Source organism: Ruditapes philippinarum, unplaced genomic scaffold (assembly GCF_026571515.1).
Source record: "Ruditapes philippinarum isolate M1 unplaced genomic scaffold, ASM2657151v2 ctg4769_1_1_1_1, whole genome shotgun sequence".
NCBI classification, from domain to species: Eukaryota; Metazoa; Mollusca; class Bivalvia; order Venerida; family Veneridae; genus Ruditapes; species Ruditapes philippinarum.
In genome coordinates this window covers 38,982-54,467 of record NW_026866029.1, presented here as the reverse complement: position 1 = coordinate 54,467, position 15,486 = coordinate 38,982, and the positions used below count along the sequence as shown (strand labels likewise).

At 33.1% G+C, this 15,486-nt stretch overlaps 1 pseudogene; it reads left to right on the top strand.

Moving 5' to 3' along the window:
- Positions 1 to 3,699: 3,699 nt before the first annotated feature.
- LOC132731039 (putative amine oxidase [copper-containing]) overlaps positions 3,700 to 15,486 on the top strand; it is a 33,634-nt pseudogene continuing 21,847 nt past the window's right edge.

Below are 15,486 nucleotides of genomic sequence, written 5' to 3'. Positions count from 1 at the left end.
ATTTCACTAGTGGCATATACCACAATACGTATCTGTTTATAATTCAAAATTCAATTTTTCTATTTTTGTTAGTACATGTATCTACAGGCAAAGTGGTAAATTTTTCATTTTCATCATTTCACTTTAAGAGCATTCTTTAGTACATGTACAACTTAACATTGCCTTATTTTTATTTCTATATTGGCTGTTTTTCTATTGATATTATATAGATCAACAAAAAGATTAAAAATTTCTTACACGTTGGTGTTGTGTTTTTGTATACATATGACTTTGGATTCAAAATTTACTTTGTTTGGTTTAAATACTCTGTGGTATGCCTGTATGTGTTTTCCTAAGAAGTAAATTTTCACCAGTTGGCTTCAAAAATTCTCTTCTTGGACATGCCTGGTGACATGTATATCTTTAACCTTCATTTAGATACAAAGTCAAGTGTTTGACTAATACCCTATTGCAAAGGGGTAAATTTCATCTCTCATAAATCCCCCATTTATCATGATGGGAGTGGATTATAGGAATCTATGTCTGTCTATCATATCATCTGTCTGTGTGAATGTCTGTATCTATATAACATTTTCCTGGGCTCCATATCTCCTATACCCTGTTTAGTATTTTCGTGAAAATTGGTCAAATGTTAACCTCATTTGCCAGTGCAAGGTCACATTTCAAGGTCAAATTTTTGTCAAATGTCCCAAGTCATCAAAATGATGAAAAGGTCAATGTGATACTAAAAAGTCAGCCTAAAAGCCAAACTGTGCCAGTTTAGGGTCAGGTCGAGCCAACTTACAATTTTAAGGTCAAGTTGATCGAACTTACAAGTTTACAGTCAAGTTGATCCAACTTTAGAAGTTCAAGGTAAAGGTGATCAACTTAATAGGTTTAAGGTCAAGGTTATCCAACTTTATAGGTTTAAGGTCAAGGTGATCCAACTTTACAGGTTTAAGGTCAAGGTTATCCAACTTTATAGGTTTAAGGTCAAGATGATCCAACTTTATATGTTTAAGGTCAAGGTGATCCAACTTTAGGTTTAAGGTCAAGGTGATCCAACTTTATAGGTTTAAGGTCAAGGTGATCCAACTTTACAATTCAAGGTAAAGATGATCCAACTATATAGGTTGTAAGGTCAAGGTGATCCAACTTTACAATTCAAGGTAAAGGTGATCAACTTTACAGGTTTAAGGTCAAGGTGATCCAACTTTACAATTCAAGGTAAAGGTGATCAACTTTACAATTCAAGGTAAAGATGATTAACTTTACAGGTTGAAGGTAAAGGTGATCAACATTATAGGTTTAAGGTCAAGGTGATCTAACTTTACAAGTTTAAGGTCAAAGATGATGCTTGATAGACAGCTTCAAAATTACTATCACCTCACAATTTAATGTCTTATGATTCTAGTCTAACAAAGAGACTACACCACAATGGAAATAATTTGGAATAAAACAGTAGTCAGTTAACAGAAAGTTAATGATATGGCGACCGAATACATGTATTCAGGAAAGGTGGCTTAAAATCAAGATGGGCATTATGGCAACATTTTATCAATGTAGATATGATTTTTTTTTCTTTCAAAAAGTACTTTGTATCCAATGGGTTTTAAATCAAAATCTTAAAAATGATAGCATTCCTTTAAAGTATAAGAATATTTTTATTTTGATATATTTATATTTAGCACCACTGCACCTGCAGCTGTGAGTTTAAAATGATTAGGTAATTTATTTATTCATAGTTTTTATTAAGAGTACTTCTATTTCATTAAATTATATCTAAAAATATAAATGAAAAAGTTATTAATTAATATATGCAGCTTAATTTTATTAATTTGTGAAAAAAATTGTTTTCAATTATGCAAGTCTTGTATTTATTTTTGATACAGAAACATATTATCATTAATTTTATATATAATAATGAGGTCACATGACTTGAACGTCCTACATTAAAATGTAAAGCTATGTGCCAAACGATACAGTGCATAAAGTTAGAGTTTACATATAAATATTTTTATAATAATCAAATGTTTACATTCAAATTATTTCTTTATGTATTTTATCTTAATTAGGAAATTAAAAAAAAAAATGCTTTATTAAAATTCTTTCAAGTTTAAGTGCATCCTTACAGTAAATGTTAATTAAAAGTACATGTAATTAAACATAGAATTGTCAAGGAGAGAGAAGCATTATTATGAAGAAAAATAGTAGTGCAATTAATTACAGCAGAAATGCATTTGTACCTGAAATTATTCTTATTGTTTAATGTCATTGGTCACATTGAGAATTTTCAAATCTGCTTTGAAACATTTGCCAAAATATGAGAGCTACACAAATTACAACCACAATTTTGTCATTGAGATTTATTTATTTTTCTGTAAATAAATGTTGTTTTTTATGGTCAGTAAAAAGTGAGTGTTAACTTTATACCATTTGTTCCAATTTCAGCATTTATTGACTTAAATTGCTTCAACCATATATGACCTTTTTCCAACCATATGTGACCTCTATGTCAACCATATGTGACCTGTATGTCAACCATTTATGAAATTTTGTTTCAACTGTTTATGACATTGGATTAATATATCTGTAACCTTTGTTTAAATCAGTTAAAACTTTTTCAACCATTTGTGTTCTTTGATCGAATCATTTTAGACCTTTTTTTTCAACAGTAAATCAGTAAGTCAGACCTGTATTTTGTCTAAATATCTGCCTCTAAAGAGAGTAAGTCAGACCTGTATTTTGTCTAAATGTATGCCTCTAAAGAGAGTAAGTCAGACCAGTATTTTGTCTAAATGTCTGCCTCTAATGAGAGTAAGTCAGACCTGTATTTTGTCTAAATGTCTGCCTCTAAAGAGAGTAAGTCAGACCTTTATTTTGTCTAAATGTCTGCCTGTAAAGAGAGTAAGTCAGACCTGTATTTTGTCTAAATATCTGCCTCTAAAGAGAGTAAGTCAGACCTTTATTTTGTCTGAATGTCTGCCTCTAAAGAGAGTAAGTCAGACCTGTATTTTGTCTAAATGTCTGCCTCAAAAGAAAGTAAGTCAGACCTGTATTTTGTCAAAATGTCAGCCTCTAAAGACAGTAAGTCAGACCTGTATTTTGTCTTAATGTAGAGCTGCCTCTAAAGACAGTAATTCAGACCTGTATTTTGTCTAAATGTCTGCCTCTAAAGACAGTAAATCAGACCTGTATTTTGTCTAAATGTCTGTCCCTAAAAGAGTAAATGAGACCTGTATTTTGTCTAAATGTCTGTCCCTAAAAGAGTAAATGAGACCTGTATTTTGTCTCAATGTCTGCCTCTAAAGACAGTAGTTTAGACGTGTATTTTGTCTTAATGTCTGCCTCTAAAAAAGAGTAAAGTCAGATCTGCATTTTATCTAAAGACAGTCAGACATGTATTTGTCTTAATATTTGTCTCCAAGTGAGTTAATCAGACTTGTATTTTGTCTAAATGTCTGCCTCCACAGAAAGTAGACCTGTATTTTGTCTAATTATTTGTCTCTAAAGACAGTAAGTCAGTCCTGTATTTTGTCAAAATGTCTGCCTCTAAAGACAGTGAGTCAGACATGTATTTGTCTAAATATTTGTCTCCAAGTTAGTAAATCAGACCTATATTTTGTCAGAATATCTGCCTCTAAAGACAGTAAGTCAAACATGTATTTTGTCTAATTGTCTGCTACGTTGGACAGTAAGTCAGACCTGTTTTTTGTCTAAATGTCTATCTCTAAAGACAGTCTGTCAGACCTGTATTTTGTCAGAATGTTTGCCTCTAAAGATAGTAAGTCCATCTGTTTTTGTCTAAATGTCTGCCTCTAAAGACAGTAAGTCAGACCAGTATCTTGTCTAAATGTCTGCCTTTAAAGACAGTAAGTCAACTGATATTTTGTTTAAATGTCTGCCTCTAAGACAGTAAGTCAAACATGTACTTTGTCTAATTGTCTGCTACTTAAGACAGTAAGTCAGACCTGTATTTTGTTTAAATGTCTGCCCCAAAAGACAGTTAGACTTGTATTTTGTCTAAATGTTTGCCTGTAAAGACACTAGGTCAGACCTGTATTTTGTCTAAATGTCAGCCTCTAAAGACAGTAAGTCAGACCTGTATTTTGTCTTAATGTCTGCCTTTAAATACAGTAAGTTAGGCTTGTATTTTGTAGAAATGTCTATCTCTATAAAGACAGTAAGTAAGACTTTACATTTGCTAACCAGAATGGATGCAGTGTTGTAGACTATTGTTTGGCATCAAAAAATATTTATGATTTAACTGTAGACTTTAAAGTTTTAGATGTGATTGAAAGTACACAATTCATTTCCCTTTGTGTTTGATAATTCACTCTAACATTAACTTTGGTAGAAATTTTGAAAATTATACCTACTACAGCATATAATCTTAATGATAATGGTAAATCTGTATATTCATCTACTCTTGGTGATGCTAAGAATTCAGGTCTGTTTGACAGGTTAGACTCACTGTATGAACATTGTAATGATGTAAATATTTTATTTGATGAATTTGAGAAGGTTGTCAGTTGATGATAATGATAATGAGTAGGAGGAGGTGCGGTTGGAGGACGACGATGATGATGATATATCGATGATGATGAGGATTATATATGATGCAGCGTGATGGTAAGAGAAAAAGAGATAGATGATTGATGGTATATGACATGACGATAATATTTGATATTGATATAATGGTGTAATCCTAATAGATATCATGATATGGAAGATTACAGAAAAGTTGTTGTTGTCATTGTCTTTATCGTTGTAGTGAATCTCTATTGTATAGTAAACATAACAAAAACCATAGACTACAAAATAGGGCATGGTTTGGTGCTGAATTTAAAACCGCCCTTAAGTTTCGAGGTCTTCACTGCGAAAATTCACACCTTTTCTAGCTGCGAAGATAATTTCAAATCAACGTTGTATTGACAGGTGTTAATTACATAGCCTTGTGTTCTAACAGCCTTTGTTTGTGTTTAAATGTGTGATAAAGTGCTTTAATTGTTACTATTCAAACTGCTGTAGTGGTATTTAAAAGTAAACAATAAAAACTACTTTCATTTGAAGTTGCACCAATTACCATTATTAGCTTCTTAACATGTTAAAATTTCGACTCATATAATAGGTTTTTATAAGGAATATATAGGAGGAAAAATCTGGACTTTCATTTTACTTGACACATCCTGAAAATCGACTAATCGAAGTTGATTCATAGAAGTTCTACTGTAGATGTAATGAAGAAGAAGTGCAATGCATAAGACCGAAAATTCTGCCTTGCCTTATTTTGGAGTTATTTCCCTTTGTTCTTTTTTACACTGTGAACTTTGTCCGTGCTATTACTCTGAAACTACAAGAAACTACTTCTTTGTGTCCAAAACCTATAGGGAGAGCATTACCTGGTTTGACTGGCTCTTGTTATAGTTTTGTCTTACTTTACTATGTCCAGTCTAGCATGCTGTGTCCCCTGACATCTCTTGTTATCTTTACTATTTATTTATATGAAGGAAGAGCTATCTTTAGCTCACCCTGGTGTTGGGTCTGGATTACACATTTGGTACCACCTCACTTATTTCCTATACCCTTTGAGGTATATTACTTTGAGACTTTGAATACTTTTTAGTGACCAACATGCCCATTTTGGCAAGACAACATAACTCTGTCATAGGTGTTGACAAAATATGCCCCTTACTCAACTTTTACTCTTACTCTTTTACTCAACTGAGAATTTTTTTTTCTGGACCCCTGGACTTTTAGTACTAAAGACAGTGTTATCACTGAACTACTGCATAAATTCTATCATACATTTATTTCACCCTTCATATGCTGAATTTCTTAAATTGTCTATTCCTGATTTCATTTTAAGAACTATCCATTATCAATATGTTACAGGGTGAAAAAAGTGCAGCCTGACTTGGATTCCAACCCGGGACCCTTGCAATACTGTTCCACTGCTTTACCGACTGAACTATCCAGCCACTGACACATATTCTTCCCTAAATAGTGAACAGTTCTGAACCATGACATACTTCCAGAGTTACAGAGCAATGTAAATTAATCTCTTAGCAATATGTACGCACAGTCCCACATTGAGGGCCAAATGTCATAGGGTGAGGGAAATGTGCAGCAGGACCCTTGGAAAACCATACCGGGACTCTACAGACTGAGCTGTCCGGCTGCTTACACACTATCTCCCCTAATTAGTGAACAGTTCTGATCCATGACAAATATTTAGGGATACCAAGATGAAAATCAAAATTTAATCAACCAAAAATTTAGAGCCAGGCCAGTCTGCACAGGTAATGCGAAGTTATTTTCATGTACATGTAGTAGTAAGTACAATTGACCAACAATAATTTGAATTTAATTCTTAGCAAAATTAATGCTTTACAGTCATGTAAGTAGCCTATTTAGACATAAGAATGTTAATTTAAACTGTTAATTTACTTTCTTGTATGTTCATTTAAACAACTTTATTGTCAATTTTAGGTTTTCCTGTAATGATGAATTTCAAAATTGTCAACTTACAATTAAATTTGTAAACACATTCACATTATACATGTACTGTGTAAACATTAATAGCAAAATATTTTTTTTTTTATTTTCAGGTGGGTTACAAAGTGGCTACAAAAGACAATTATTAAATTTTGAGAGAGCCAATGGTATAATAACCAAGAATATCTTGCAAGTTGGACATGAGGCAAAACAGACATACTTCATGTTTAATTCAGAGACTTTATCCAGTTGCTGAACTGTTAAGTGAGTTTAAGAGTTTACTGCATGTGATTCTCTTAAAATTTTATGAACTTTTTTTTGCGCCCATTTTAGGGGGAGGGGAAGCATTTAGATTTACCCCTGTCCACCTATTCGTCCATCCATCCATCCTTCATCCATTCTCTTTTTGTGTCGCACATAGCTCAAAAAGTCTTTGACATAGAGTCATGAAACCTTACAGGGATATTGCTCAGCATGTGAAGTTGTCCACGCGAAGTTGTGCACCTGAAATTTGCTTGTGGATTTATTCTGTTTTGTTAGAGAAATTGCCCTTGACTTAGTAAAAATTTGCAATTTTCAACTTGTGTCACACATACCTCAAAAAGTATTTGAACTAGAGTCATGAAACCTTACAGGAATATTGCTCAGCATGTGAAGTTGTGCACCTGTGTATTTTCGAGTGGGTATATTTAGCGTTTTTAAAGTTATTGCCTATGACTTAGTAAAAATTACAATTTTTAGCTTGTCCATGCATAGCTGAAAAAGTATTTGACCTGCAGGCCTGAAAAATTACAAGAATGTAGGTCAGCATATGTACTTATGCACCTTGGGGTTCGTTTGTGGATTAATCCAGTATTTGTAGAGTTATTGCCCTTTACTTAGTAAAAACTATTTCATTTTGTTGTGTTATTTGTTCCTCCAGTGCTTGAGATATATTAGAATCAACCAACTTTACAGGAATAATGATCAACATCACTGTGAAGCTATGCACCTGAGATTTGCATGTTGATTTTTTCAGTTTTGTTAGAGTTACTGCCCTTGACTTATTATAAATTTGCAATTTTCAACTTGTTCATGCATAGCTCAAAAAGTATTTGATTTGTAGGCCTGAAAGTTAACAAGAATGTTATTCAGCATGTGTACTTATGCACCTTGGGGTTCGCTTGTGGATTTATCTAGTGTTTGTGGAGTTATTGCCCTTTACTTAGTAAAAACTATTTCATTATGTTGTGTTATTTGTTCCTCCAGTGCTTGAGTTAGAATCAACCAACTTTACAGGAATAATGATCAACATCACTGTGAAGCTATGCACCGGGGATTTGCATGTTGATTTTTTCAGTTTTGTTAGAGTTACTGCCCTTGACTTATTATAAATTTGCAATTTTCAACTTGTTCATGCATAGCTCAAAAAGTATTTGACTTGTAGGCCTGAAAGTTTACAAGAATGTTGGTCAGCATGTGTACTTATGCACCTCGGGGTTCGCTTGTGAATTTATTCAATATTTGTAAAGTTGTTGCCCTTCACTGAGTAAAATATTATTAGTTTTTAACTTGTGGCACATGTAGCCCGAAAAATATTTGACCTAAAGTCATAAGATTGACAAATCAGTGGAGTGTGGGGGCACCCGTGTCCTATGGACACATTTTTAGTTTACGTTTGAATTTGAAATTTTAACATGTTAAGAAGCTAAAAACTTCAAATGTAACCTGCCTTTGCAGATAGTGGCGGCATGGCTGTGTGGTTAACGGGTCAGACTAGTAATCTAATGATCACTAGCTGCATGGGTTCAAACCCCTTCAGGGGCAAGTCGTTTCCTTGAACAAAAAATTTTACACTCATTGCTCAGTACTGGTTGATTCTAGGAATGGATTCGAAAGTTTGTCTATAAGCTTATAGCTTCCTACACAATCAAACTAAAATAAATTCTGTATATAAAATAAACCAGAATTAAGATTTAGTTGTTACAATAATTTCGCAAACCCTGTAATTGTACATGTGTAAATTTTTCTACATAATTTGATGCATTGGGTGACTCGGTTGTTAAAGATTCTGCAAAATATCTCTTGCTGTTGAATGCTTCTAGGGACTTTGAATTAATTTGTGTGTTTCTTAAAACTTGTGTTTCTTCAAAAATGTAGGTACAGTCAGGAGTATAGTTAATGTACAGTTTGGCGAAAATAGTGCGAATCTTGATTAAAATGTTCCATATACACCAAGTTAAAATGGTTTCCTGCGGAGAAAAGTTTTAATGATTTAAAGATATTTAACTATTTTCAAAATTGTTTAAAAAAACATTTGTATCGAGAATTATATTGACAATAAATGTAACAGATGAATAGTAGAAGGTCTTTGTAAAATGGAGAGGGTGGAACCCTGGCGTTGGGTCTGGATTACACATTTGGTACCACCTCGCTTATTTGCTATATCCTTGAGGTATTTTACTTTGAGACTTTGAATACTTGTTAGTGACCAACATGCCCATTTTGCTTTGGTAGTTTAGCACGGAGGAAGGTAGTCTAGTACTGGTGTAACTCTCCTGGAACGATGGTAAGGAAACTACCCGCCTCTATGACTGAAATACTGTTGGGAAAAGGTGTAAAATGAAACAAACAAACATGCCCATTTTGGCAAGATAACATAACTCTATCATAGATATTGACCAAGATATGCCCCTTATTCAACTTTCTGGCCCCCTTGACTTTTAGTTAGTGTTTTCACTGAACTACTGCATAGCAATTCTATCAAACGTCTATTTCACCCTTTATCTGCTGAATTTCTTAAATTGTCTATTAAGAACTATCCATTATCAATATGTCACAGGCTGAAAAAAAAAAGCAGCCTGACTGGGACTCAAACCTGAGACCCTTGCAATACTGTTCCATGGCTTAACCGACTGAACTATCCAGCGGCAGGCACATATTCTCCCCTAAAAAGTGAACAGTTCTGAACCATGACATACTTTTCGGCTATATTGAAATTCGTCCTCTAATTTCGCATGTTGCAGAGCAATGTAAATTAATCTCTGAGCTACATGTACTCGAAGTCTCTTGTTGGGGGCCAAATGTCACAGGGTGAGGAAAATGTGCAGCCTGATTGTGACTCGAACCTGGGACCATTGGAAAAACCGTACATTGGCTCTACCTACTGAGCAGTTTGGCTGCATACACACTATCTCCCCTAATAAGTGAACAGTTCTGATCCATGACAAATATTTAGGGATATCAAGATGAAAATTAAGATCTAATCAACCAAAACTTTAGAGCCAGGCAAGTCTGCACAGTTAATGCCCAGTTATTTTGACAACTGGATTAAAGCAATAAATGAAGAGAAACTTATAGGGACAATATTTCTTGACCTTACAAAAGCATTTGACTTAATCAATCATGAATTATTATTAAAGAAACTAAAAATGTATAAAATAGATAAAAATTCAATTTCTCAAAAAATTGCTCAATGATTAGCTTTCAAATTTGTTTGTGGTCCGTTTTATGTCCGCCTGTCCTCTCGAAAATTGATTTTACACAATGCTCGCAAAATAAAAAATATTGATTTCGTAACGCATATATCAACTTGAAAGTTATCAAAAGCAAGTGCTTACAGTTGCATTAACAAGGCATTGTACTTTACAGACTTTGTAAAATATAAGAACAACTTTAAAACCCAATAAAGCAAATACGGTTTCAGATCACTAACCTAAAACGTATAATTATTATTTATAATATAGTTTACATTTACTTTACCTATACATGTAAAACAACTAAATGTGATCCTTTAAACCTTTGTGTGTTCATATCATATGTAAGCTAGGTTATTCTTTAATTTGCTATAGTGATTTTTTCATATTTCTTTGAATACTATTAAATGCTAAAATTTAAATATCGCTTACATAACCTTCTATTGACCCACCAGCCTCGTAAAGATAATATTGAACAGTAGCCATGTATTTGATTTACTCGAATTTTTAATCTAGACTTATTAAAATCTAACAAGAGCGATCAAATCTCAGTGATTACACGTGACGCCGGATGATAGCCAATTGCGTGTTGCATCTATTTTGTAGGAGACACAAAAATCATCAACAGGGCAAAACGACTTTCGTTTCTTTAGACAAAAAAACATTCAGTCGAGAAAAAAAGCCACGTTAAATGCACAAGTACTTGAGTAACCTATCAATCATGTAAAGATTCATTGAAATTGCATTATTGGTTAAAGAGGAGTATCAACACACACACACACAAAAACCCCGTTTACAGCTTAACATTGTGTTGATCATTAATTTCCTGTAAAATCTTGATGAAATTGCACCAGTTATATTTCTTTAGAAGAACAAAAGGACAAACATGTCTATAATAAGGTTTTAATCATGGATTTTAAACATATTACAGGCTTATTAACGGCAGTAATCAAAGCCGAATGAATAATAATTTGTCATAAATGATAAACATTTAAACAAAGTGGTATTGTGACACACACACGCACGCACAAATCGTTACGAAATTGCATTGTTTTGTCAGCGAGCTGGCATTTTTTTGTTTATGTTAATCTGCAGTTCAAAATAGAGAAATGTGTTTCAAAACAATGAGTCGGTAGGTATACACCGAATAACCCATTAAAAACCAAGCCATATATTGCTCTTATTTTGGATAAGGTGAGCTATTGTGATGCCTGTGCCTGTCGTCCAACGTCTTTCGCCCGTCGTGAACAGTTTTACTTAAACGACATCTCCTAAACACCTACAACAATTATAATGAAACAATACGGGAATGATCCTTGGTTTGTCCTTGCAAAAATTTACTGTTCTGTTGAACACGATGGCCGTCAGAGAGCGTTGAAAAGAGAAAAACAGACTTAACGATATTTTTTTTTACTGTTGCTAGGTTGAAGAAACTATTCAGGTATGAGCCTTAGATGTGCATATATAAAAAATAATTACATTTGTACCGATCTGTTAAAGAAGCCGCAAGTGCTAAATGTAGGATAAAAATATTTCAAATGACATTCCTTCAAGCACTTTTTGTTATTAGTATTTCATAAAACTATTCAGGGGTAATCATTATGAAGTCCTTTATAAAAATGCTCAAATTGAAACGATAAATTCAACAAAAGAATAGATATTTACACTAGATATTGTAAAATTGATGTTTCTACCAATGTCTTTATAATGCAATTTGTGCATTTCATCCATTTACTCAGGTGAGCAAAGTAAACGAATTGTATCTAGGCTAACGAACTCTAAATTTTGAAAGATTCTTCAAAGCATGGTTTTAAAACATTATCAAGAAGGATTTTCAGAATTTTATTAACACAAGTTTTGTATTTATCTATTTTGTGACTTGCGTATTGCTCTTGCCAAAAATAACTATGATTGACCAAGTTATAGAAGCAAGTTTGAACGAGTATAAAACTAAATTTTGATCCAATTATTTTGCACCTTGTCGGTAAGTATTTCTTCCATTTCCTTTTTTGCCCTTTCACTATTTCCTAATTTTCATCTTTCCCCTACACATTTCACGTAACTTGTCCTCCCTTTTGATTTATAATTGGTTTCTGCTCCTCCCCTTTTTGGTACACAATTAAGTGGCGATAATTTTGGATATTGTGGGTGCTATGTGTCGTGAACGTTGCAATCCCTTTTCAATCTTTATTCTCACATATAAGAAATGGGCTGCCCCTCTTCGCGGAACGAAAACTTAGGACGAGAAAATATTTTATGCCGTTTCTATTGCAGCATTATAGATGAGTCTCCTGCATTGTTTCACCTAAATTTGTACGATGATTAGACAAGGAGGTCATACTATGCGCGCGCATCCTCAAAATTCTGATACCGCGAAGTCTTTTTCAACCAGTATTTTGAACAAAACGAGTCGTGTTAAGCAATCAAATGGATATCACTGGCGAAAATATATTTTTTAAACAGGTTCTACAATGAACTAAGTTCCATTTGTCTGAAACTTTCAGTTTAATCGACAATTTCTCAATTTCTGTAACATCTCAACGCCGGGTGTAGCCAGTATTCAGAATCAAAATCGCATTCAACGCGAAATACTGACAAGAAAGGGAAGACTTGTGTCAAGGTTTTTGGAATATTAAAACTAGAAGTAAGGACATCTTCTTTGCAAAATTAACTAAATTCAAATCTATTCTGATTGCTTTACATGACTCGTTTTTTGTTCAAAATACCGGTTGAAAAAGCGGATAATAAGGGATATTAATTTGCAGTGCATATACACCGCTGTTAAATATAACTGTGGAGTTATCCTCCTTGATAGCAACAAACATTTTCAAAATAAGCAGTACTTGTTTTTATGGACTTTTTGTTTGTTTGTTTGTTTTACTTGGTTTAACAGTGCACCAACACAATTTAGATCATTTGGTGTCGAAACAGGAAAGATGATTTTGACTAACCACGGGTGTTATGGTCTTTTACTCTATGATTTATTTGTATGCACGTATGTATAATTCTAATACTCCTCTATACACACAAAAAAGAAAAGAAAAACAACTTTGTTAAACTACCAATTAACACTGGTTAGGATAGCTGTAAGGACGTCATCCTATGAATTCAACTCATTCATAAAGGCACCAGAAGGACGTCATTTTAAACTGACATGGTAATTCATTTTCATTGTAAATGCAGTCGTAAGTATTTTCTGAACTTTTCTAATTTCAAAGGACATTTTTGGAGCCTTTGAATTAGTGATGGCCGTCATTTGTGGCAGCAGAAGTAAAGTAATGTAAACATAATACAATCCAGTCTAAAAAGTTTAAATTGTTGAAATCTTCAAGAAATAAGTCTTGAAAAAAATAGTGAATATTGTTTTCTTATTAGTATTTTTGTTTAATATTTTATACCTTAGCGACAGAAGGGTTATATATCGCCTGAGGTGGCAGTCTGATGCCCTAGTTAACTGAAGAGCCAAATTGTTTCGCAGTCGGAAGAGGAAGCCTTAATTATTGAAGACCTGGGCCTAAGGAGTTTGCCTAACGCCATAGAAGCCTAACGTCGGCAGCCTAGTATCCTGAGTAGGCCGCCTAACATCTTAACAGCTTATCGATGTCAGGTTTGCAACCTGAGGTTAGCAATCTAACAGCCTAAAGTCGGCAGACTAGTAGCTTAAAGTTAGTGACTTATATTAGAAATATGGAAACAATGTAAAATACAGTAAAATCACTATGAAAGGTCATGCAAAATCACATACACATGCATGATTATGAAAAAACGCCTTTACGATATATGTAATCAACATAATGTGCAATAGAAATTAATATTATTTGATCTTAGAAATTTAACATCAGTCCAGTATATCATCTCTAAGTATGGACCTGAATGCCAGTTCTCAAGAAAATATATTCTTTACCATCAAAGGACCCCATTGGAAATAAGTTCTTTACTTTATATTGAACTTTCATGGGTTATCCTGTGTTGTATATATTGTCTTGAAGTCAACAAGATCTTTGATTTAATTATGAATGTAAAGTTATTATTTTTTCAATTAAATTACTATGTTAAAAACAATGTGATAGATATATCTGTGATAAATTGTCTTAATTTGTTTTGTAATGGGATAAATATATATATATATATATATATATATATACACAAATAAATCAATCAGTCAACCTTTAGGACGCTGAACATTGCAGTCTATCAGACTAAAGCTGGCAGTCTAGGAACCTGTCAGCCTAAAATTGGTGTCATGTTATAAAAAAAGGAACAATCTAAATTATAATAAAACGGCAAGTTGGATTTTTCTTAAAATCTACTCGTTCAAATGGCTTCAAAATTTACATATTAGCTAATCAATACAATATACTCGAACCTGGCAAGTTACATAATTATTGCTTAAATTTGTACCAAGTTATTGCCCTTTTAAGCAGTTTGAGAATGCATATCGTTAACCTAAACCTGCAAGTTGGATTTATTTAAGTACTGTCTATACATACTTATGGCTTCATATTTTCCACACTTACTTATTTAGAGAAAGTTCATAATATTGCCAAGTTATATAACTGTGCAAGCCATTTTCCCCCAAGTTATATTCCATTTTCACTTTGAAAATAGGACCTTGTATGGTTAACCTATTCCGGTAAGTTGGATTTATCTAGATTTAATTTATTTATGATATCTTCAATATTTGGTATATGGATACCTTTAATGGCCCTGTATTTTTTATGTAGTAAGGGTCTCTAAGGGCAATGCCACTGGTGTGATTTTTTTGTAAAGTTTTTGCTTTTAAGACTTTATTGTTAAGTTAATGTATTTCATGTTTAATACAAACATGCCAAGGGAGGTCCTCTTCCTTTGGGTTTAGTTAGTGGTCATGTGGGTTAAAGTCAAAGTCACCAATATCAAAAAATATACATTTTTACAAGGTGTATTGACATTATTTATTGAGAAATTTTCTTTTATATTTGGTAGAAACATAAAATTGAAGTCTTCTCCTTTGGATGGAGTGAGGGGGTTCAGTTGGGTCAAGGTCGCCAAATAGACATGGTATTCTTTTTTTTTTCGATTGAGGAAGGGATCAATGAGTCATGGTCACAAATGCTAAAATAGATTTTTATTTGCAGAATGAAGTTCACACACAGTTTATGCTTTTATTAATTTGCTACTCGTATGCGTGTTTTTATTTCAATTTTAACGCCAGAAAGGCAGTGCTCATTCATATTATTGTTTCAATAAATTAAAAAAGATGTTTTCGTTACACATCTGTTCCATGTTTTGTTTTGAACAATAAAGTTCTTTAAATTTTCTTAAAATATTGTGCGTATGTTTTGAATTTATGGTATTTGAACTTCACTTTGACATACTGGGCATGCGCTTTTGGACATGATAAGAAATAACAAAAATTTAAATCTAACTCGTGACAAAATAACTAGTACCATAAAAGTGGTTACAGATACCTAACCAATATCATCGTTACACATGTATAATGTATGCCTTGTGTTTTTCAAAAAATGTCCGGTTTAATTTCATTGAAATGTTTATAATGAAGCGTTACAGATTA